Source organism: Bombina bombina, chromosome 1 (assembly GCF_027579735.1).
Source record: "Bombina bombina isolate aBomBom1 chromosome 1, aBomBom1.pri, whole genome shotgun sequence".
In the NCBI taxonomy this organism is placed as follows: Eukaryota; Metazoa; Chordata; class Amphibia; order Anura; family Bombinatoridae; genus Bombina; species Bombina bombina.
Genome location: NC_069499.1, coordinates 1,585,385,481 through 1,585,409,480, shown reverse-complemented (window position 1 = coordinate 1,585,409,480; position 24,000 = coordinate 1,585,385,481). Strand labels below are relative to the sequence as shown.

The following is a 24,000-nucleotide window of genomic DNA, read 5'->3' as shown; positions in this document are numbered from 1 at the left end:
AGTACGGTGCAATAGAACGCAATACAAGGTGCATAATATAAGTGTTTAGTAATAGTGTTCTGCTGGTAGTATCATGTGCTGCCCCCCCGTCTCAGTACGGTGCAATAGAACGCAATACATGGTGCATAATATAAGTGTTTAGTAATTGTGTTCTGCTGGTAGTATCATGTGCGGCCCCCCCCCCCCCCCCCGTCTCAGTACGGTGCAATAGAACGCAATACAAGGTGCATAATATAAGTGTTTAGTAATTGTGTTCTGCTGGTAGTATCATGTGCTGCCCCCCCCGTCTCAGTACGGTGCAATAGAACGCAATACAAGGTGCATAATATAAGTGTTTAGTGATTGTGTTCTGCTGGTAGTATCATGTGCTGCCCCCCCCCCCCCCCGTCTCAGTACGGTGCAATAGAACGCAATACAAGGTGCATAATATAAGTGTTTAGTGATTGTGTTCTGCTGGTAGTATCATGTGCTGCCCCCCCGTCTCAGTACGGTGCAATAGAACGCAATACAAGGTGCATAATATAAGTGTTTAGTAATTGTGTTCTGCTGGTAGTATCATGTGCTGCCCCCCCTGTCTCAGTACGGTGCAATAGAACGCAATACAAGGTGCATAATATAAGTGTTTAGTAATAGTGTTCTGCTGGTAGTATCATGTGCTGCCCCCCCTGTCTCAGTACGGTGCAATAGAATGCAATACAAGGTGCATAATATAAGTGTTTAGTAATTGTGTTCTGCTGGTAGTATCATTTGCTGCCCCCCCCCCTGTCTCAGTACGGTGCAATAGAACGCAATACATGGTGCATAATATAAGTGTTTAGTAATTGTGTTCTGCTGGTAGTATCATGTGCTGCCCCCCCCCCCCCGTCTCAGTACAGTGCAATAGAACGCAATACAAGGTGCATAATATAAGTGTTTAGTAATTGTGTTCTGCTGGTAGTATCATGTGCTGCCCCCCCCCCCCCCCCGTCTCAGTACGGTGCAATAGAACGCAATACAAGGTGCATAATATAAGTGTTTAGTGATTGTGTTCTGCTGGTAGTATCATGTGCCCCCCCCTGTCTCAGTATGGTGCATTAGAACGCAATACAAGGTGCATAATATAAGTGTTTAGTAATTGTGTTCTGCTGGTAGTATCATGTGCTGCCCCCCCCCCCCCCCGTCTCAGTACGGTGCAATAGAACGCAATACAAGGTGCATAATATAACTGTTTAGTAATTGTGTTCTGCTGGTAGTATCATGTGCTGCCCCCCCCCGTCTCAGTATGGTGCAATAGAACGCAATACAAGGTGCATAATATAACTGTTTAGTAATTGTGTTCTGCTGGTAGTATCATGTGCTGCCCCCCCCCCCCCGTCTCAGTATGGTGCAATAGAACGCAATACAAGGTGCATAATATAACTGTTTAGTAATTGTGTTCTGCTGGTAGTATCATGTGCTGCCCCCCCCGTCTCAGTATGGTGCAATAGAACGCAATACAAGGTGCATAATATAACTGTTTAGTAATTGTGTTCTGCTGGTAGTATCATGTGCTGCCCCCCCCCCCCCGTCTCAGTACGGTGCATTAGAACGCAATACAAGGTGCATAATATAAGTGTTTAGTAATTGTGTTCTGCTGGTAGTATCATGTGCTGCCCCCCCGTCTCAGTACGGTGCAATAGAACGCAATACAAGGTGCATAATATAAGTGTTTAGTAATAGTGTTCTGCTGGTAGTATCATGTGCTGCCCCCCCCGTCTCAGTACGGTGCAATAGAACGCAATACAAGGTGCATAATATAAGTGTTTAGTGATAGTGTTCTGCTGGTAGTATCATGTGCTGCCCCCCCGTCTCAGTACGGTGCAATAGAACGCAATACAAGGTGCATAATATAAGTGTTTAGTAATTGTGTTCTGCTGGTAGTATCATGTGCTGCCCCCCCGTCTCAGTACGGTGCAATAGAACGCAATACAAGGTGCATAATATAAGTGTTTAGTAATTGTGTTCTGCTGGTAGTATCATGTGCTGCCCCCCCCCGTCTCAGTACGGTGCAATAGAACGCAATACAAGGTGCATAATATAAGTGTTTAGTAATAGTGTTCTGCTGGTAGTATCATGTGCGGGTCCCCCCGTCTCAGTACGGTGCAATAGAACGCAATACAAGGTGCGTAATATAAGTGTTTAGTAATAGTGTTCTGCTGGTAGTATCATGTGCGGGCCCCCCGTCTCAGTACGGTGCAATAGAACGCAATACAAGGTGCATAATATAAGTGTTTAGTGATAGTGTTCTGCTGGTAGTATCATGTGCTGCCCCCCCCCCCCCCCCCCCGTCTCAGTACGGTGCAATAGAACGCAATACAAGGTGCATAATATAAGTGTTTAGTAATTGTGTTCTGCTGGTAGTATCATGTGCTGCCCCCCGTCTCAGTACGGTGCAATAGAACGCAATACAAGGTGCATAATATAAGTGTTTAGTAATTGTGTTCTGCAGGTAGTATCATGTGCTGCCCCCCCCCCCGTCTCAGTACGGTGCAATAGAACGCAATACAAGGTGCATAATATAAGTGTTTAGTGATTGTGTTCTGCAGGTAGTATCATGTGCTGCCCCCCCCCGTCTCAGTACGGTGCAATAGAACGCAATACAAGGTGCATAATATAAGTGTTTAGTAATAGTGTTCTGCTGGTAGTATCATGTGCTGCCCCCCCTGTCTCAGTACGGTGCATTAGAACGCAATACAAGGTGCATAATATAAGTGTTTAGTAATAGTGTTCTGCTGGTAGTATCATGTGCTGCCCCCCCCCCCCCGTCTCAGTACGGTGCATTAGAACGCAATACAAGGTGCATAATATAAGTGTTTAGTAATAGTGTTCTGCTGGTAGTATCATGTGCTGCCCCCCCTGTCTCAGTACGGTGCAATAGAACGCAATACAAGGTGCATAATATAAGTGTTTAGTAATAGTGTTCTGCTGGTAGTATCATGTGCGGGCCCCCCCGTCTCAGTACGGTGCAATAGAACGCAATACAAGGTGCATAATATAAGTGTTTAGTGATTGTGTTCTGCTGGTAGTATCATGTGCTGCCCCCCCGGTCTCAGTACGGTGCAATAGAACGCAATACAAGGTGCATAATATAAGTGTTTAGTGATTGTGTTCTGCTGGTAGTATCATGTGCTGCCCCCCCGGTCTCAGTACGGTGCAATAGAACGCAATACAAGGTGCATAATATAAGTGTTTAGTAATAGTGTTCTGCTGGTAGTATCATGTGCTGCCCCCCCGTCTCAGTATGGTGCAATAGAACGCAATACAAGGTGCATAATATAAGTGTTTAGTGATTGTGTTCTGCTGGTAGTATCATGTGCTGCCCCCCCGTCTCAGTACGGTGCAATAGAACGCAATACAAGGTGCATAATATAAGTGTTTAGTAATAGTGTTCTGCTGGTAGTATCATGTGCTGCCCCCCCGTCTCAGTACGGTGCAATAGAACGCAATACAAGGTGCATAATATAAGTGTTTAGTAATTGTGTTCTGCTGGTAGTATCATGTGCTGCCCCCCCCCCCCCGTCTCAGTACGGTGCAATAGAACGCAATACAAGGTGCATAATATAAGTGTTTAGTAATTGTGTTCTGCAGGTAGTATCATGTGCTGCCCCCCCCCCCCGTCTCAGTACGGTGCAATAGAACGCAATACAAGGTGCATAATATAAGTGTTTAGTAATTGTGTTCTGCAGGTAGTATCATGTGCTGCCCCCCCCCCCCCGTCTCAGTACGGTGCAATAGAACGCAATACAAGGTGCATAATATAAGTGTTTAGTAATTGTGTTCTGCTGGTAGTATCATGTGCTGCCCCCCCCGTCTCAGTACGGTGCAATAGAACGCAATACAAGGTGCATAATATAAGTGTTTAGTGATTGTGTTCTGCTGGTAGTATCATGTGCTGCCCCCCCCCCCCCCCCCCCGTCTCAGTACGGTGCAATAGAACGCAATACAAGGTGCATAATATAAGTGTTTAGTAATTGTGTTCTGCTGGTAGTATCATGTGCCCCCCCCCCCCTGTCTCAGTACGGTGCAATAGAACGCAATACAAGGTGCATAATATAAGTGTTTAGTGATTGTGTTCTGCTGGTAGTATCATGTGCTGCCTCCCCGTCTCAGTACGGTGCAATAGAACGCAATACAAGGTGCATAATATAAGTGTTTAGTAATTGTGTTCTGCTGGTAGTATCATGTGCTGCCCCCCCGTCTCAGTACGGTGCAATAGAACGCAATACAAGGTGCATAATATAAGTGTTTAGTAATAGTGTTCTGCTGGTAGTATCATGTGCTGCCCCCCCCCCGTCTCAGTACGGTGCAATAGAACGCAATACAAGGTGCATAATATAAGTGTTTAGTAATAGTGTTCTGCTGGTAGTATCATTTGCTGCCCCCCTCCCCCCGTCTCAGTACGGTGCAATAGAACGCAATACAAGGTGCATAATATAAGTGTTTAGTAATAGTGTTCTGCTGGTAGTATCATGTGCTGCCCCCCCGGTCTCAGTACGGTGCAATAGAACGCAATACAAGGTGCATAATATAAGTGTTTAGTAATTGTGTTCTGCAGGTAGTATCATGTGCTGCCCCCCCGTCTCAGTACGGTGCAATAGAACGCATTACATGGTGCATAATATAAGTGTTTAGTAATAGTGTTCTGCTGGTAGTATCATGTGCGGGCCCCCCCGTCTCAGTACGGTGCAATAGAACGCAATACAAGGTGCATAATATAAGTGTTTAGTAATAGTGTTCTGCTGGTAGTATCATGTGCTGCCCCCCCCCCCGTCTCAGTACGGTGCAATAGAACGCAATACATGGTGCATAATATAAGTGTTTAGTGATTGTGTTCTGCAGGTAGTATCATGTGCTGCCCCCCCCGTCTCAGTACGGTGCAATAGAACGCAATACAAGGTGCATAATATAAGTGTTTAGTAATTGTGTTCTGCTGGTAGTATCATGTGCTGCCCCCCCGGTCTCAGTACGGTGCAATAGAACGCAATACAAGGTGCATAATATAAGTGTTTAGTAATAGTGTTCTGCTGGTAGTATCATGTGCTGCCCCCCCCGTCTCAGTACGGTGCAATAGAACGCAATACAAGGTGCATAATATAAGTGTTTAGTAATTGTGTTCTGCTGGTAGTATCATGTGCTGCCCCCCCCGGTCTCAGTACGGTGCAATAGAACGCAATACAAGGTGCATAATATAAGTGTTTAGTAATTGTGTTCTGCTGGTAGTATCATGTGCTGCCCCCCCGTCTCAGTACGGTGCAATAGAACGCAATACAAGGTGCATAATATAAGTGTTTAGTAATTGTGTTCTGCTGGTAGTATCATGTGCTGCCCCCCCGTCTCAGTACGGTGCAATAGAACGCAATACAAGGTGCATAATATAAGTGTTTAGTGATTGTGTTCTGCTGGTAGTATCATGTGCTGCCCCCCCCCCCGTCTCAGTACGGTGCAATAGAACGCAATACAAGGTGCATAATATAAGTGTTTATTAATTGTGTTCTGCTGGTAGTATCATGTGCTGCCCCCCCGGTCTCAGTACGGTGCAATAGAACGCAATACAAGGTGCATAATATAAGTGTTTAGTAATAGTGTTCTGCTGGTAGTATCATGTGCTGCCCCCCCGGTCTCAGTACGGTGCAATAGAACGCAATACAAGGTGCATAATATAAGTGTTTAGTAATTGTGTTCTGCAGGTAGTATCATGTGCTGCCCCCCCGTCTCAGTACGGTGCAATAGAACGCAATACAAGGTGCATAATATAAGTGTTTAGTAATTGTGTTCTGCTGGTAGTATCATGTGCTGCCCCCCCGGTCTCAGTACGGTGCAATAGAACGCAATACAAGGTGCATAATATAAGTGTTTAGTGATTGTGTTCTGCTGGTAGTATCATGTGCTGCCCCCCCGTCTCAGTACGGTGCAATAGAACGCAATACAAGGTGCATAATATAAGTGTTTAGTAATTGTGTTCTGCAGGTAGTATCATGTGCTGCCCCCCCGTCTCAGTACGGTGCAATAGAACGCATTACATGGTGCATAATATAAGTGTTTAGTAATAGTGTTCTGCTGGTAGTATCATGTGCGGGCCCCCCCGTCTCAGTACGGTGCAATAGAACGCAATACAAGGTGCATAATATAAGTGTTTAGTAATAGTGTTCTGCTGGTAGTATCATGTGCTGCCCCCCCCCCGTCTCAGTACGGTGCAATAGAACGCAATACATGGTGCATAATATAAGTGTTTAGTGATTGTGTTCTGCAGGTAGTATCATGTGCTGCCCCCCCCGTCTCAGTACGGTGCAATAGAACGCAATACAAGGTGCATAATATAAGTGTTTAGTAATTGTGTTCTGCTGGTAGTATCATGTGCTGCCCCCCCCGGTCTCAGTACGGTGCAATAGAACGCAATACAAGGTGCATAATATAAGTGTTTAGTAATAGTGTTCTGCTGGTAGTATCATGTGCTGCCCCCCCGTCTCAGTACGGTGCAATAGAACGCAATACAAGGTGCATAATATAAGTGTTTAGTAATTGTGTTCTGCTGGTAGTATCATGTGCTGCCCCCCCGGTCTCAGTACGGTGCAATAGAACGCAATACAAGGTGCATAATATAAGTGTTTAGTAATTGTGTTCTGCTGGTAGTATCATGTGCTGCCCCCCCGTCTCAGTACGGTGCAATAGAACGCAATACAAGGTGCATAATATAAGTGTTTAGTAATTGTGTTCTGCTGGTAGTATCATGTGCTGCCCCCCCGTCTCAGTACGGTGCAATAGAACGCAATACAAGGTGCATAATATAAGTGTTTAGTGATTGTGTTCTGCTGGTAGTATCATGTGCTGCCCCCCCCCCGTCTCAGTACGGTGCAATAGAACGCAATACAAGGTGCATAATATAAGTGTTTATTAATTGTGTTCTGCTGGTAGTATCATGTGCTGCCCCCCCGGTCTCAGTACGGTGCAATAGAACGCAATACAAGGTGCATAATATAAGTGTTTAGTAATAGTGTTCTGCTGGTAGTATCATGTGCTGCCCCCCCGGTCTCAGTACGGTGCAATAGAACGCAATACAAGGTGCATAATATAAGTGTTTAGTAATTGTGTTCTGCAGGTAGTATCATGTGCTGCCCCCCCGTCTCAGTACGGTGCAATAGAACGCAATACAAGGTGCATAATATAAGTGTTTAGTAATAGTGTTCTGCTGGTAGTATCATGTGCTGCCCCCCCTGTCTCAGTACGGTGCAATAGAACGCAATACAAGGTGCATAATATAAGTGTTTAGTAATAGTGTTCTGCTGGTAGTATCATTTGCTGCCCCCCCCCCGTCTCAGTACGGTGCAATAGAATGCAATACATGGTGCATAATATAAGTGTTTAGTGATAGTGTTCTGCTGGTAGTATCATGTGCTGCCCCCCCCCCGTCTCAGTACGGTGCAATAGAACGCAATACATGGTGCATAATATAAGTGTTTAGTGATTGTGTTCTGCAGGTAGTATCATGTGCTGCCCCCCCCCCCCCCGTCTCAGTACGGTGCAATAGAACGCAATACAAGGTGCATAATATAAGTGTTTAGTGATTGTGTTCTGCTGGTAGTATCATGTGCTGCCCCCCCCCCCCCCCCCTGTCTCAGTACGGTGCAATAGAACGCAATACAAGGTGCATAATATAAGTGTTTAGTGATTGTGTTCTGCTGGTAGTATCATGTGCTGCCCCCCCCGGTCTCAGTACGGTGCAATAGAACGCAATACAAGGTGCATAATATAAGTGTTTAGTGATTGTGTTCTGCTGGTAGTATCATGTGCTGCCCCCCCGTCTCAGTACGGTGCAATAGAACGCAATACAAGGTGCATAATATAAGTGTTTAGTAATAGTGTTCTGCTGGTAGTATCATGTGCTGCCCCCCCGGTCTCAGTACGGTGCAATAGAACGCAATACAAGGTGCATAATATAAGTGTTTAGTGATTGTGTTCTGCAGGTAGTATCATGTGCTGCCCCCCCGTCTCAGTACGGTGCAATAGAACGCAATACAAGGTGCATAATATAAGTGTTTAGTGATAGTGTTCTGCTGGTAGTATCATGTGCTGCCCCCCCCCCCCGTCTCAGTACGGTGCAATAGAACGCAATACAAGGTGCATAATATAAGTGTTTAGTAATAGTGTTCTGCTGGTAGTATCATGTGCTGCCCCCCCGTCTCAGTACGGTGCAATAGAACGCAATACAAGGTGCATAATATAAGTGTTTATTAATTGTGTTCTTCTGGTAGTATCATGTGCTGCCCCCCCGGTCTCAGTACGGTGCAATAGAACGCAATACAAGGTGCATAATATAAGTGTTTAGTAATAGTGTTCTGCTGGTAGTATCATGTGCTGCCCCCCCGGTCTCAGTACGGTGCAATAGAACGCAATACATGGTGCATAATATAAGTGTTTAGTAATTGTGTTCTGCTGGTAGTATCATGTGCTGCCCCCCCGGTCTCAGTACGGTGCAATAGAACGCAATACAAGGTGCATAATATAAGTGTTTAGTAATTGTGTTCTGCTGGTAGTATCATGTGCTGCCCCCCCGTCTCAGTATGGTGCAATAGAACGCAATACAAGGTGCATAATATAAGTGTTTAGTAATAGTGTTCTGCTGGTAGTATCATGTGCTGCCCCCCCCCCCCCCCCCGTCTCAGTACGGTGCAATAGAACGCAATACAAGGTGCATAATATAAGTGTTTAGTAATAGTGTTCTGCTGGTAGTATCATTTTCTGCCCCCCCCCGTCTCAGTACGGTGCAATAGAACGCAATACATGGTGCATAATATAAGTGTTTAGTGATTGTGTTCTGCAGGTAGTATCATGTGCTGCCCCCCCCGTCTCAGTACGGTGCAATAGAACGCAATACAAGGTGCATAATATAAGTGTTTAGTAATTGTGTTCTGCTGGTAGTATCATGTGCTGCCCCCCCGGTCTCAGTACGGTGCAATAGAACGCAATACAAGGTGCATAATATAAGTGTTTAGTAATTGTGTTCTGCTGGTAGTATAATGTGCTGCCCCCCCCCCCGTCTCAGTACGGTGCAATAGAACGCAATACAAGGTGCATAATATAAGTGTTTATTAATTGTGTTCTGCTGGTAGTATCATGTGCTGCCCCCCCGGTCTCAGTACGGTGCAATAGAACGCAATACAAGGTGCATAATATAAGTGTTTAGTAATAGTGTTCTGCTGGTAGTATCATGTGCTGCCCCCCCCTGTCTCAGTACGGTGCAATAGAACGCAATACAAGGTGCATAATATAAGTGTTTAGTGATTGTGTTCTGCAGGTAGTATCATGTGCTGCCCCCCCCCGTCTCAGTACGGTGCAATAGAATGCAATACATGGTGCATAATATAAGTGTTTAGTGATTGTGTTCTGCAGGTAGTATCATGTGCTGCCCCCCCCCCCCCCGTCTCAGTACGGTGCAATAGAACGCAATACAAGGTGCATAATATAAGTGTTTAGTGATTGTGTTCTGCTGGTAGTATCATGTGCTGCCCCCCCCCCCCCCCTGTCTCAGTACGGTGCAATAGAACGCAATACAAGGTGCATAATATAAGTGTTTAGTGATTGTGTTCTGCTGGTAGTATCATGTGCTGCCCCCCCGGTCTCAGTACGGTGCAATAGAACGCAATACAAGGTGCATAATATAAGTGTTTAGTGATTGTGTTCTGCTGGTAGTATCATGTGCTGCCCCCCCGTCTCAGTACGGTGCAATAGAACGCAATACAAGGTGCATAATATAAGTGTTTAGTAATTGTGTTCTGCTGGTAGTATCATGTGCTGCCCCCCCGTCTCAGTACGGTGCAATAGAACGCAATACAAGGTGCATAATATAAGTGTTTAGTGATTGTGTTCTGCAGGTAGTATCATGTGCTGCCCCCCCCCGTCTCAGTACGGTGCAATAGAACGCAATACAAGGTGCATAATATAAGTGTTTAGTGATAGTGTTCTGCTGGTAGTATCATGTGCTGCCCCCCCCGTCTCAGTACGGTGCAATAGAACGCAATACAAGGTGCATAATATAAGTGTTTAGTAATAGTGTTCTGCTGGTAGTATCATGTGCTGCCCCCCCCGTCTCAGTACGGTGCAATAGAACGCAATACAAGGTGCATAATATAAGTGTTTAGTGATAGTGTTCTGCTGGTAGTATCATGTGCTGCCCCCCCGTCTCAGTACGGTGCAATAGAACGCAATACAAGGTGCATAATATAAGTGTTTAGTAATTGTGTTCTGCTGGTAGTATCATGTGCTGCCCCCCCCCCCCCCGTCTCAGTATGGTGCAATAGAACGCAATACAAGGTGCATAATATAAGTGTTTAGTAATAGTGTTCTGCTGGTAGTATCATGTGCTGCCCCCCCGGTCTCAGTACGGTGCAATAGAACGCAATACAAGGTGCATAATATAAGTGTTTAGTAATTGTGTTCTGCTGGTAGTATCATGTGCTGCCCCCCCGTCTCAGTACGGTGCAATAGAACGCAATACAAGGTGCATAATATAAGTGTTTAGTGATAGTGTTCTGCTGGTAGTATCATGTGCTGCCCCCCGTCTCAGTACGGTGCAATAGAACGCAATACAAGGTGCATAATATAAGTGTTTAGTAATAGTGTTCTGCTGGTAGTATCATATGCTGCCCCCCCCCCCCCGTCTCAGTACGGTGCAATAGAACGCAATACAAGGTGCATAATAAGTGTGTCACACTCGTTAAAGGGTCACTTTGAAGAAACATTGGCTGTTAGCACTTCCCATTAAAACACATAGCTGTAAAGTCATATCTAATATTTTGCACACTCGTTAAGGGGACAGAAAAGCTTATGAGACGTGCACTCTCCTAACAAGCAACCGCACATCTGTAACAAATCTTTAGGCTCTTAACTAATAGAATAGAATGTTACAAATTGTATATAAAACCTTAACATGAAACCCAACATTTTCCTTTCATGCTTCAGATTGTGCGTGCAATTTTAAACATCTTTCCAATTTACTTTTTTTTTTATTTGAATTTTATTTGTTCTCTTGGTATCCATACCTATGTAGCTGCTAATTGGTGGCTCACCCAATGTGCTCAGCTAGCTCCCAGTTGTGCATTGTGGCTCCTTCAACTAAAGATATCAATGTAATGAAGCAAATTAGATAATATAAGTTTATTAGAAAATGATTTCTAATGGTGTGCTCTGTCTGAATCATAAATGATGTATTTTGGGTTTCGTGTCCCTTTTAAGTTTTTATATCATGAGCACGCTTCTGAGCCTCATGGAAAGGAGCTAAGTAACAAAGGATGCCAAAAGAGCGAAGTACAATGAATACGATGTTTAATTGTGTATAGTGAAACAATATCACTATTGCAATCTAAGTATAACAATTGTGCGTTTCCAATTCTGACAACTGGAAGAGCCAATGGCAGGCTTCACCTGGTTAACCCTGACACACATCTGTCCTTGGCTCAGCAGAGATTTTTGGGTAAGGAATCTTTTGCTAACAAAATGACAGTGGGTAATCTGCTCTCTCTTTAACAAGTCTGGACTAGATCCTACAAATAAGGCAAATGTGGGTGGAGTTTGGGCATTGAAAAAGTATTAAAGCAAACAAGGTGTTAATAGATTCCAAACATGTTGACACTTTGTTGATATGTTAATTTCTTTCAGTAGCCGTGTAACTGCACAATGTGTTATGTCTCTTTAAAGGAACATTAAACACTTAAATACATTTCCTGCACCTACCTCTTATTATGGGAGCCACTATTTTGAAACCTAGGTTTCACTACAGGTATCTTCTTGTAAATTTAAATTAGACTTTAATGTCCCTTTAAAGGGACAGTCAAGTAAAAATGAAGCTTTCATGATTCAGACAGGACATGCAATTTAAACAAATGTTATCATCACATTTGCTTTGTTCTCTTTGTCTCTACTGCTGTTTGCACCTATTGTATTGGGCAGAAAGTGTTAGATTTATCTCTGCAGCAACCAAAAACCAGTTGGTCTAAAGAACTGTTCAGCTGATGCCCAGCTATTATTTGTTGAAAGCTAAACCTAGGTAGGCTCATATGCTAATTTCTAAGCCCTTGAAGGTTGCCTCTTATATCAGTGCATTTTGACAGTTTTTCCACAGCTAGACCGTGCTCGTTCATGTGTGCCCTATAGATAACATACTCACTCCCATGGAGTTATTTATGAGTCAGCACTGATTGGCTAAAATGCAAGCCTACCAAAAGATCTGAGGTAAGGGGGCAGTCTTCAGAGGCTTAGATACAAGGTAATCACATAGGTAAAAAGTGTATTATTATAACTGTGTTAGTTATGCAAAACTGGGGAATGGGTAATAAAGGGATTATCTCTCTTTTTAAAGTATAACAATTCAGGAGTAGACTGTCCCTTTTAATAACCAAGAAATTCTTTAAAAGCCAGTATAGGCATGTGCCAGTCAGCTCCACTTGTGTCTAGTAGGATGCTACAGGCAGTGTAAGCAGTGATTACCTCAGAGCCGTCACTCACAAATAGTGTTTGCTGCAAAAGGATCTTTATTAACTGGGTGGTGGGTGACACAGAAAGGAAAACTTTGTGCGGTCATTCGGTGTTGTTTATTGAACGTGTGCTTGGTTAGTATTACTGGGCTTTACAAATCCCGTAAGACAAAGAACCATGGCTCCTAGAATGTTACCCCTGTTTTACATTAATGAGCATGCACCTAGATGCACAAAAATGTGTAGCTGGCTAATTGTTACAAGTCCATGAACGTTTCTAGTGACACTAAACGTTACTTCCCTGCTCCGTCTATTGCACTATATTTTTATTGTGATTCTTGGGGTGTCGCCAGCATTAAAATAAATAACTGGGGTCTAGTGACAAAAGTGTCCCTTACTGAGTATATGTTTAGCAATGAAATCCTTATAAATGATTTGCCATTGTAAGCATAAACAACAATGGTTTCTTATGCGTTGGTTAACTCCTTGGCTGCTAGGTAAGGGTTGTATAGCGATACATTGCAGCCCTCTGTGGTACACAAGTGGTTAAGCAGGCAGTGTGGATCAGAAGTGTATAGTATTTAAGCTTTCTGTGTCATGCTACAACCTGCTGTCCTTATTCTTTTGCTACAAATAATCTACCTGAGGGTTTGGCTTATGTTTTTCCACCTGTTCATTAGCTGTACAAGTGAAGCGATACTGATGATTACTTAAGTTATAGTGAAACCAGACCGAGTGCCTTGCAGCAAAAGAATCTGCCTGTTTGTAATCACAGCTAAGGATGCATAATGATGGCTATTCAACCCTGTGCTAGATTTCTTCCACCCTTCTCCAAAGTTTATTTTTCTTGCAATTGTTTCCAAATAATTATCTTCTACTACACATTTTTCACGGTCGGATACTGTAATGTTTAGCATATTTCTTTATAGATAAATATTAAAGGGACCTAATTAAATGTGAGTGCATGTTTGCAATATACTTTTATTACTAAAAATGCTTCTTGTAAAATCTATTATTTCAGCAGCATATGCACTTATTCTGGACTTTTGTACTCCGCTCCTGCGTAGAGGGGCAATCTGAGCAGGTGCAGTGTTTGAGTGAGGGTGCACGTGCATAAGCAGCATATGTGCATATATTTATTTAATTGTCATGGCTTTTACTGGAATAATTTTTTGCTAATGTCAGTTTATTAGACGTGTGTCCCTTGTCTACATAATTGATTAAAACACTAGGAATTGTCAGTAACATAGTAGATGAAGTTGAAAGAAGACAGAATTACATCAAATTTAATTTATACAGAGACTACTGTGTATAAAGATAATAAACTGACAGTTGAACTTACATTAAACTATTATCTGAACCATTTAACACAAGCAGTCATATCCCTGAATTCTTTCTTTAGCCAGAAATCTATCTAAACGTTTTTATTTAGGTATTGGCATTTACTACCTACTTAGGCAATAAATTCCAAAATGTCATTGTTCTTACTGTGAAAAAAACGTTAACGTTGCTGGAGATTAAATCTCCTTCCTTCCAGCCTTAAATTCTGACCTCTTGTCACAAACAATTACCTTGGAGTAAACAGTATTGTTATAAAATGCATGTGGTATCTTAAAGGGACAGTCTACCAAAAATTTGGGTTAAAGGGACAATCTACCATAGAATTGTTATTGTTTTAAAAGATAGATAATCCCTTTATTACCCATTCCCCAGTTTTGCATAACAGTTATATTAATATACTTTTTACCTTTGTGATTACCTTGTATCTAGGAACCTTCTTCCAGCCCCCTGATCACATGACTGTGACTGTTTATTATCTATTGTCTTAAATTTAGCATTGTATTGTGCTAGATCTTAAATAACCCCCTGTGCCTGAACACAGTGTTATCTATATAGCCCACGTGTACTTTCTGTCTCTTTGTGTTGTGCTAGATCTTAAATAACCCCCTGTGCCTGAACACAGTGTTATCTATATGGCCCACGTGTACTTTCTGTCTTTGTGTTGTGCTAGATCTTAAATAACCCCCTGTGCCTGAACACAGTGTTATCTATATGGCCCACGTGTACTTTCTGTCTCTTTGTGTTGTGCTAGATCTTAAATAACCCCCTGTGCCTGAACTCAGTGTTATCTATATAGCCCACGTGTACTTTCTGTCTTTTTGTGTTGAAAAGAGATTTAAAAAGCCTGTGATAAGAGGCAGCCCTCAAAGGCTTAGAAATTAGCATATGAGCCTACCTATGTTTAGTTTAAACTAAGAATACCAAGAGAAAAAAGCTAATTTGATGATAAAAGTAAATTGGAAAGTTGATTAAAATTTAAAGTCCTATCTGAATAATGAGTTTAATTTATACTAGACTGTCCCTTTAAATAAGATTATTATTATTATTACTTTATTTATAAAACAGTAACACGCTCTGCTGCTCATTCTAAGGAGTAAAATGATTTGAATACATTTTTATTGGCATCTGATTCATGTAAATAAGAAGCTTCTGACCTATATTACAATTGATGTGACAATGAATGGCTCAGAGTCATCCTGTCTTTAATCTAGTTAATAGCCCGTTGTGAGGGCGGCTGTCACATTGGCTTGCTGCTCTTCTCACTATTTAAGGATGGGCTTGTCTATTCCCTTTTATTCCTTGTGTTTTGAAGCTTTTTTTCATTAGCCACTGCCCAGTTTCACTAAAGTCTGATCCTAAGATAAGGCTGTTATGCCAGTTTCATCAGCCTGAAACTCAAATCTCCAGTACTAATGCTGAGGATGAACCATCCAAACCAGTTTTTATTTTTATGTTAGCCGGTCACTCCCTCTAAAGTCTCTTTCCATATCCAATGGGCAGAAGTCTCAGGCTTGTGTAGCAGAGTTAATTCTAAGCTGCTAATGATCACAGGATTTAGACGGTTAATAAGCTTTAGCTGGGGTTAAAGGGTAGACATTCTGCTTCCTAGTTTAGCTGATCCCTTCAATTATCCCGAGAAGAATAAAGTGGATCTGCAGCGAGGTCTTTACTGATCCTTTTGAAGAGCCCTAATTGGCTTTAATGAAGCTAACAAGTAGACTCATCTAAGGTTTTGTCTCTCCCACTCGTGCGCAGGTGTTTAACCTGAATTTTAGTGTTTAACCCAGGGGCTGACATATTTATATGAACTTATGATATTTAATAGATAGAGGAGGAGTTGTGTATGAGAGAGAGAAATGAATGCCAAATATTGTAAATTATTTAGGACAATGTGGTGCTTCTTGCTGAGCACTGGATACATATCTGTAAATTGAACGTGCAGAAGGTGACTTTATATGATCACACATTGTTTGGAGCTTTGAAACAAGAAGATACGGAATAAAAGTGCGCAAATACACTGTTGGATTTAACACGGTTAGGTTTCAGAAAGGATACAATTATATAACAAGAGATCATACTCTGAACTTATAGATTAGTGTACATTGTATTCAGGGTACAAGGTCCCAACAGTGACATTTAATAGATGGAAGCAAGTAAAGGAATCTGCAAATACTTGATATTCTCATATGGTTAAAGACATTTAGGGAACACTTTATAAAATATGTTGTGTATATCCCTTATTTATCATTCCAAAATAAAGTGAGGCGTTATTCATTTATAGCGCTATGTATTGTCTATCAATAGCTGAATATGTTTTACTTCCTAATTTAATAGGTTGCTAAACAGGTTACAACATTTCAGTGTTGTATCTGGGGTAGCAATTTTACCTGTGTGTCTTTTTTTTCCCCTTGGCAATTACTTTGTTTCATTTCAATACTAAAATGCTGAAAACTCAGCGCCGAAAGTCATAAAAGTCACATTTTTGGATGTGACGGCAAAAAAACAACTAATGCAGACAAGCCAGTTTTGCTTCCGCAAGGCAGAGCTTACAGGGCAATTACAGCAGCCTTTGTTCCTGTACACCTCCGTGGTGCTGGGCCTGTTGGGACTCGCAGCATGACATGCGGCAGTTTCACTTGGTTACACCTGTTTCTAGCAGGTGCGTTGGCTTGTTGGATTTGCAGGTGCACCCTTACTTACAGTGAGTGACAAATCAGGTGTCACTTGTATTAGATGCACAAATAATATATAAGAACTAGAAATAAATGAGCGCAGATATAAACAGATAATGACAGGGATAAATATATTTACACACTTTTGGCATTTAGATAGTTTTATCTGTGCTCTGAATAACCTCAAGTTTTTTATTCTAGATCTAGTGAATGTGCTGAGAAATTCTTATTTAAATTTATGCAGATTTTTCATCAGCCCGTTGGCAGCTAGAGATGGCACAGTGCCCGGCTATGTGGTGTTACAGCCCTCTCTATTATCTAAGACATTAGATATACTAAATCAGATGGGTTTAGAACAAACTGTGTAGTGTGGCATCTTGAGGGTTAATATTTAGTATTTTAGACAATCCCTTGAGCCAGCTAGGCTGGAGTGCTCGTGGTCTTAGGTACACCTTTAAAACCCTATGATTAGGTGTCAGGTGCTGTAGGCATTGGCACTCCCATTTCTTGCGTGACACAGATGCCATCATATTCTGATAGCCTGGGGCATCACAATGCAGAGAAACAATTTAGTAAATATGCTTTAATTAGGGGGAATGAAAGAGTGACATTATTAGAAGGGGTGACCCAGATTCTTACAGCACAAAATGCAAATAATTACATTTATGCACTTAGCTATACACACTCACAATTATACAAAGACCTGTGCTCATATACATGCATACACCTGTGCTCATGTACATGCATACACCTGTGCTCATGTACATGCATACACCTGTGCTCATGTACATGCATACACCTGTGCTCATATACATGCATACACCTGTGCTCATATACATACATACACCTGTGCTCATATACATGCATACACCTGTGCTCATATACAGGCATACACCTGTGCTCATATACATACATACACCTGTGCTCATATACATACATACACCTGTGCTCATATACATGCATACACCTGTGCTCATATACATGCATACACCTGTGCTCATATACAGGCATACACCTGTGCTCATATACATACATACACCTGTGCTCATATACATGCATACACCTGTGCTCATATACATGCATACACCTGTGCTCATATACATGCATACACCTGTGCTCATATACATGCATACACCTGTGCTCATATACATGCATACACCTGTGCTCATATACATACACCTGTGCTCATATACATGCATACACCTGTGCTCATATACATGCATACACCTGTGCTCATATACATGCATACACATGTGCTCATATACATGCATACACCTGTGCTCATATACATGCATACACCTGTGCTCATATACATGCATACACCTGTGCTCATATACATGCATACACCTGTGCTCATATACATGCATACACCTGTGCTCATATACATGCATACACCTGTGCTCATATACATGCATACACCTGTGCTCATATACATGCATACACCTGTGCTCATATACATACATGCATACACCTGTGCTCATATACATACATGCATACACCTGTGCTCATATACATACATGCATACACCTGTGCTCATATACATACATGCATACACCTGTGCTCATGTACATGCATACACCTGTGCTCATGTACATGCATACACCTGTGCTCATATACAGGCATACACCTGTGCTCATATACAGGCATACACCTGTGCTCATGTACATGCATACACCTGTGCTCATGTACATGCATACACCTGTGCTCATATACATGCATACACCTGTGCTCATATACATGCATACACCTGTGCTCATATACATACATACACCTGTTCTCATGTACATGCATACACCTGTGCTCATATACAGGCATACACCTGTGCTCATATACAGGCATACACCCGTGCTCTCATGCATATACAGGCATACACCTGTGCTCTCACGCATACACCCGTGCTCTCACATACATGTAATATGTGTAGACTTGATGGGACATGCATAAGGCTATACTAAGTAATAAGTAACATGTAATATGTGTAGACTTGATGGGACATGCATAAGGCTATCCTAAGTAATAAGTAACATGTAAAATGTGTAGACTTGATGGGACATACATAAGGTTATACTAAGTAATAAGTAACATGTAAAATGTGTAGACTTGATGGGACATACATAAGGTTATACTAAGTAATAAGTAACAGTAATATGTGTAGACTTGATGGGACATACATAAGGCTATACTAAGGAAACAGTAACATGTAATGTGTAGAGTTGATGGGACATGCATAAGGCTATACTAAGTAATAAGTAACATGTAATATGTGTAGACTTGATGGGACATACATAAGGCTATACTAAGTAATATGTAACATGTAATATGTGTAGACTTGATGGGACATGCATAAGGCTATACTAAGTAATAAGTAACGTGTAATATGTATAGACTTGATGGGACATGCATAAGGCTATACTAAGTAATAAGTAACGTGTAATATGTGTAGACTTGATGGGACATACATAAGGCTATACTAAGTAATAAGTAACAGTAATATGTGTAGACTTGATGTGACATGCATAAGGCTATACTAAGTAATAAGTAATATGTAATATGTGTAGACTTGATGGGACATGCATAAGGCTATACTAAGTAATAAGTAACATGTAATATGTGTAGACTTGATGGGACATACATAAGGCTATCCTAAGTAATAAGTAACTTGTAATATGTGTAGACTTGATGGGACATGCATAAGGCTATACTAAGTAATAAGTAACAGTAATATGTGTAGACTTGATGGGACATGCATAAGGCTATCCTAAGTAATAAGTAACATGTAATATGTGTAGACTTGATAGGACATGCATAAGGCTATCCTAAGTAATAAGTAACAGTAATATGTGTAGACTTGATGGGCCTTTTTGGTTCTTATCTACCGTCAAATTCTATGTTTTTATATTTTATATGCATGATCGTTTTTTGTTGTTGTTGTTTTTTTTTTTTTAGTACAATCTCTCTTTAACATTATAAATACATTTGTTATATTGCCTATTTATAGGTTCACCAATACCTTATTGTGCCATATACTGGCATTATGTAGACTGTTACCACTGGGTTCTATTCATTGTAAGCATAGACAAAGATATCCTTTTAATGTACTTCTTTATGATTTCTATTTGTTTAATACTAAATACAGGTATTGTACATAATGGACCGTGTAATATTGTAATTGTATTTTTTATTTAGTTTTTTTGGAAAATACAATAAAATTATTTTCATCATAAATACATTTGACAATTCCCCGTTGGTCTGTTTAGTGCAGGATATCTTAAAGGGGCATAGAAACAGGGGTGGAGCTACCATCGGTGCAGTGCTACCAGGGCCAAGTGCTGGGGGCCAAAGTAGCCAGCCTGTACATAGGTGTGTGCAGGATGTGTACATGCCTAATGCAAGGGAGCCTGTTATTAGTGCAGGTTGTCTGTCTGACACAAAATCATTATACAGAGCAACATGTATATCATTGCTATTGCTTAGTATCGAGTTACCTTTGGGGGACCCCAAAAAAAATCTGCTCCAGGGCCCCCTGTTGACCAGAACTGTAAATGTTTTCTATCATGCATATTAAAGCATTTACACATTATGAAATGTCAAATACCGTCTTTTAGTTGAAACAAAGAAAATACAGAGTACACCGTCCCTTTCAAACCTCTATTTTGTATCTTCTCTTTCCCTTTTAGCTTCTCGCTGTATCTTTGTGTATCCGTCACTATATGCCCATGTTTTACTGATACGTCTGTTTATTTCCCTATCAATCTCTGCATTATTTTCTGCTTGATGCTTCAGGTGCTCTTTGATCAGTTAGAGAAGAAAATCAACAAAGCCCCAGGCAGCTGAAACAGGTGACTCTCCAGCATCCTGTTCTGCAGGACCCAGAGGCACTAAAACAGGGTTTAAACTAAATGCTGCCTTAGTCTTCATATTTCTAAACTGGTGATAAAATGTGTGCGAGGTGCTGAGGGCTCTTGACTGACGTTGCTGTGTAGATCGTTGTATTGGGGCTGATAATAATGGTGCTCTGTAATGAAGAGTGGAACATACACAACACATAATGGTGCTCTGTAATGAAGAGTGAAACATACACAACACATAATGGTGCTCTGTAATGAAGAGTGAAACATACACAACACATAATGGTGCTCTGTAATGAAGAGTGGAACATACACAACACATAATGGTGCTCTGTAATGAAGAGTGAAACATACACAACACATAATGGTGCTCTGTAATGAAGAGTGAAACATACACAACACATAATGGTGCTCTGTAATGAAGAGTGAAACATACACAACACATAATGGTGCTCTGTAATGAAGAGTGAAACATACACAACACATAATGGTGCTCTGTAATGAAGAGTGGAACATACACAACACATAATGGTGCTCTGTAATGAAGAGTGAAACATACACAACACATAATGGTGCTCTGTAATGAAGAGTGAAACATACACAACACATAATGGTGCTCTGTAATGAAGAGTGAAACATACACAACACATAATGGTGCTCTGTAATGAAGAGTGAAACATACACAACACATAATGGTGCTCTGTAATGAAGAGTGAAACATACACAACACATAATGGTGCTCTGTAATGAAGAGTGAAACATACACAACACATAATGGTGCTCTGTAATGAAGAGTGAAACATACACAACACATAATGGTGCTCTGTAATGAAGAGTGAAACATACACAACACATAATGGTGCTCTGTAATGAAGAGTGAAACATACACAACACATAATGGTGCTCTGTAATGAAGAGTGAAACATACACAACACATAATGGTGCTCTGTAATGAAGAGTGAAACATACACAACACATAATGGTGCTCTGTAATGAAGAGTGAAACATACACAACACATAATGGTGCTCTGTAATGAAGAGTGAAACATACACAACACATAATGGTGCTCTGTAATGAAGAGTGAAACATACACAACACATAATGGTGCTCTGTAATGAAGAGTGAAACATACACAACACATAATGGTGCTCTGTAATGAAGAGTGAAACATACACAACACATAATGGTGCTCTGTAATGAAGAGTGAAACATACACAACACATAATGGTGCTCTGTAATGAAGAGTGAAACATACACAACACATAATGGTGCTCTGTAATGAAGAGTGAAACATACACAACACATAATGGTGCTCTGTAATGAAGAGTGAAACATACACAACACATAATGGTGCTCTGTAATGAAGAGTGAAACATACACGACACATAATGGTGCTCTGTAATGAAGAGTGAAACATACACGACACATAATGGTGCTCTGTAATGAAGAGTGAAATATACACGACACATAATGGTGCTCTGTAATGAAGAGTGAAACATACACAACACAGACTGGTGCTCTGTAATGAAGAGTGAAACATACACAACACATAATGGTGCTCTGTAATGAAGAGTGAAACATACACAACACATAATGGTGCTCTGTAATGAAGAGTGAAACATACACAACACATAATGGTGCTCTGTAATGAAGAGTGAAACATACACAACACATAATGGTGCTCTGTAATGAAGAGTGGAACATACACAACACATAATGGTGCTCTGTAATGAAGAGTGGAACATACACAACACATAATGGTGCTCTGTAATGAAGAGTGAAACATACACAACACATAATGGTGCTCTGTAATGAAGAGTGAAACATACACAACACATAATGCTGCTCTGTAATGAAGAGTGAAACATACACAACACATAATGCTGCTCTGTAATGAAGAGTGAAACATACACAACACATAATGGTGCTCTGTAATGAAGAGTGAAACATACACAACACATAATGCTGCTCTGTAATGAAGAGTGAAACATACACAACACATAATGCTGCTCTGTAATGAAGAGTGAAACATACACAACACATAATGGTGCTCTGTAATGAAGAGTGAAACATACACAACACATAATGCTGCTCTGTAATGAAGAGTGAAACATACACAACACATAATGCTGCTCTGTAATGAAGAGTGAAACATACACAACACATAATGGTGCTCTGTAATGAAGAGTGAAACATACACAACACATAATGCTGCTCTGTAATGAAGAGTGAAACATACACAACACATAATGCTGCTCTGTAATGAAGAGTGAAACATACACAACACATAATGCTGCTCTGTAATGAAGAGTGAAACATACACAACACATAATGGTGCTCTGTAATGAAGAGTGAAACATACACAACACATAATGGTGCTCTGTAATGAAGAGTGAAACATACACAACACATAATGGTGCTCTGTAATGAAGAGTGAAACATACACAACACATAATGGTGCTCTGTAATGAAGAGTGAAACATACACAACACATAATGGTGCTCTGTAATGAAGAGTGAAACATACACGACACATAATGGTGCTCTGTAATGAAGAGTGAAATATACACGACACATAATGGTGCTCTGTAATGAAGAGTGAAACATACACAACACAGACTGGATAATAATGCTTGTCATAATGAAAGAGGGATGCTTGCGAATATGCTTTGGCATTTTAAGGTTATGTCCATTGATTACATAAGTGTCCCAGTTGTTATGGAACTGGAGAGGTGAGTCAGTGTCCCATCGAATAGATCTGAAGGTCACAAATGAAGAAGGACTTGTTAGCATGATGTAAAGAGCTGGTCACTTATATAGCTTCAGGAATCTGTTCCATAGACTTATTCCATAAAACCCAACCCAGGCGCATTATGCAGAGGAGTGTAAGGTGCGGTCTCCTGAGCATCAGTCCCGAGAAACTTGTTTAGCTGGAAGCTTACATCAGTATGTAGCACTGTGCTGCAGGTGGAATATTCAGATACCAGCAATATGTAGCTTTACAAACATATATCATGCGCTTTTAGAAAATTACTGCATTTTCACTGTTTTTTGTTTTCTTGAAACTTAAAAAGGCTATGGAAGTCAGAATTAAAACACGATTCCTTTAGACCGTACACTTCTAAAATGATATTGTACTATATGTTCTCCTAATTTTTGTGTTCCCAGTTACCCATTAAACCTGCTGCTGTGTTTTAAATTGTTTGCAAATAGATCATTTACTTGTATTTTGTTTAATGAAATAGCTACTTTTGTCTGTGAAAACCACCAAGTATAATTAAAATGTCAGTACAGACTATAAAAAAGCTTTGTAAACAAGAAGAGGGGGCCTCACATCTAAAAGGGTGTTCCTGTAGCTGATTTGAATACAATGAGCTCTTACCACCTGTTTGCCTGAGTATATTGTTCCTGTACTATATTTGCCTTTACCAATGTTTGCAACAATAATATTTAATTAAAGAGACATGAAACCCAACATTTTTCTTTCATGATTCAGATAGAACATGCAATATGTGTGTGTGTGTGTATATATATATATATATATATATATATATATATATATATATGCAAGAAAATGGTAAATTGCACATATCACTAGTAAGCCTCGCAAAGGTGTCAGTTTCACTCAACCCACATGTACTTAAAACGTCCTTT

The 24,000-nt window shown here is 40.9% G+C and overlaps 1 protein-coding gene across 1 annotated transcript in view; it reads left to right on the top strand.

Moving 5' to 3' along the window:
• Positions 1 to 24,000, top strand: part of TBCD (tubulin folding cofactor D) — a 1,563,032-nt gene that overhangs the window by 42,415 nt on the left and 1,496,617 nt on the right. The gene's annotated exons all lie outside the window — the stretch shown is intronic.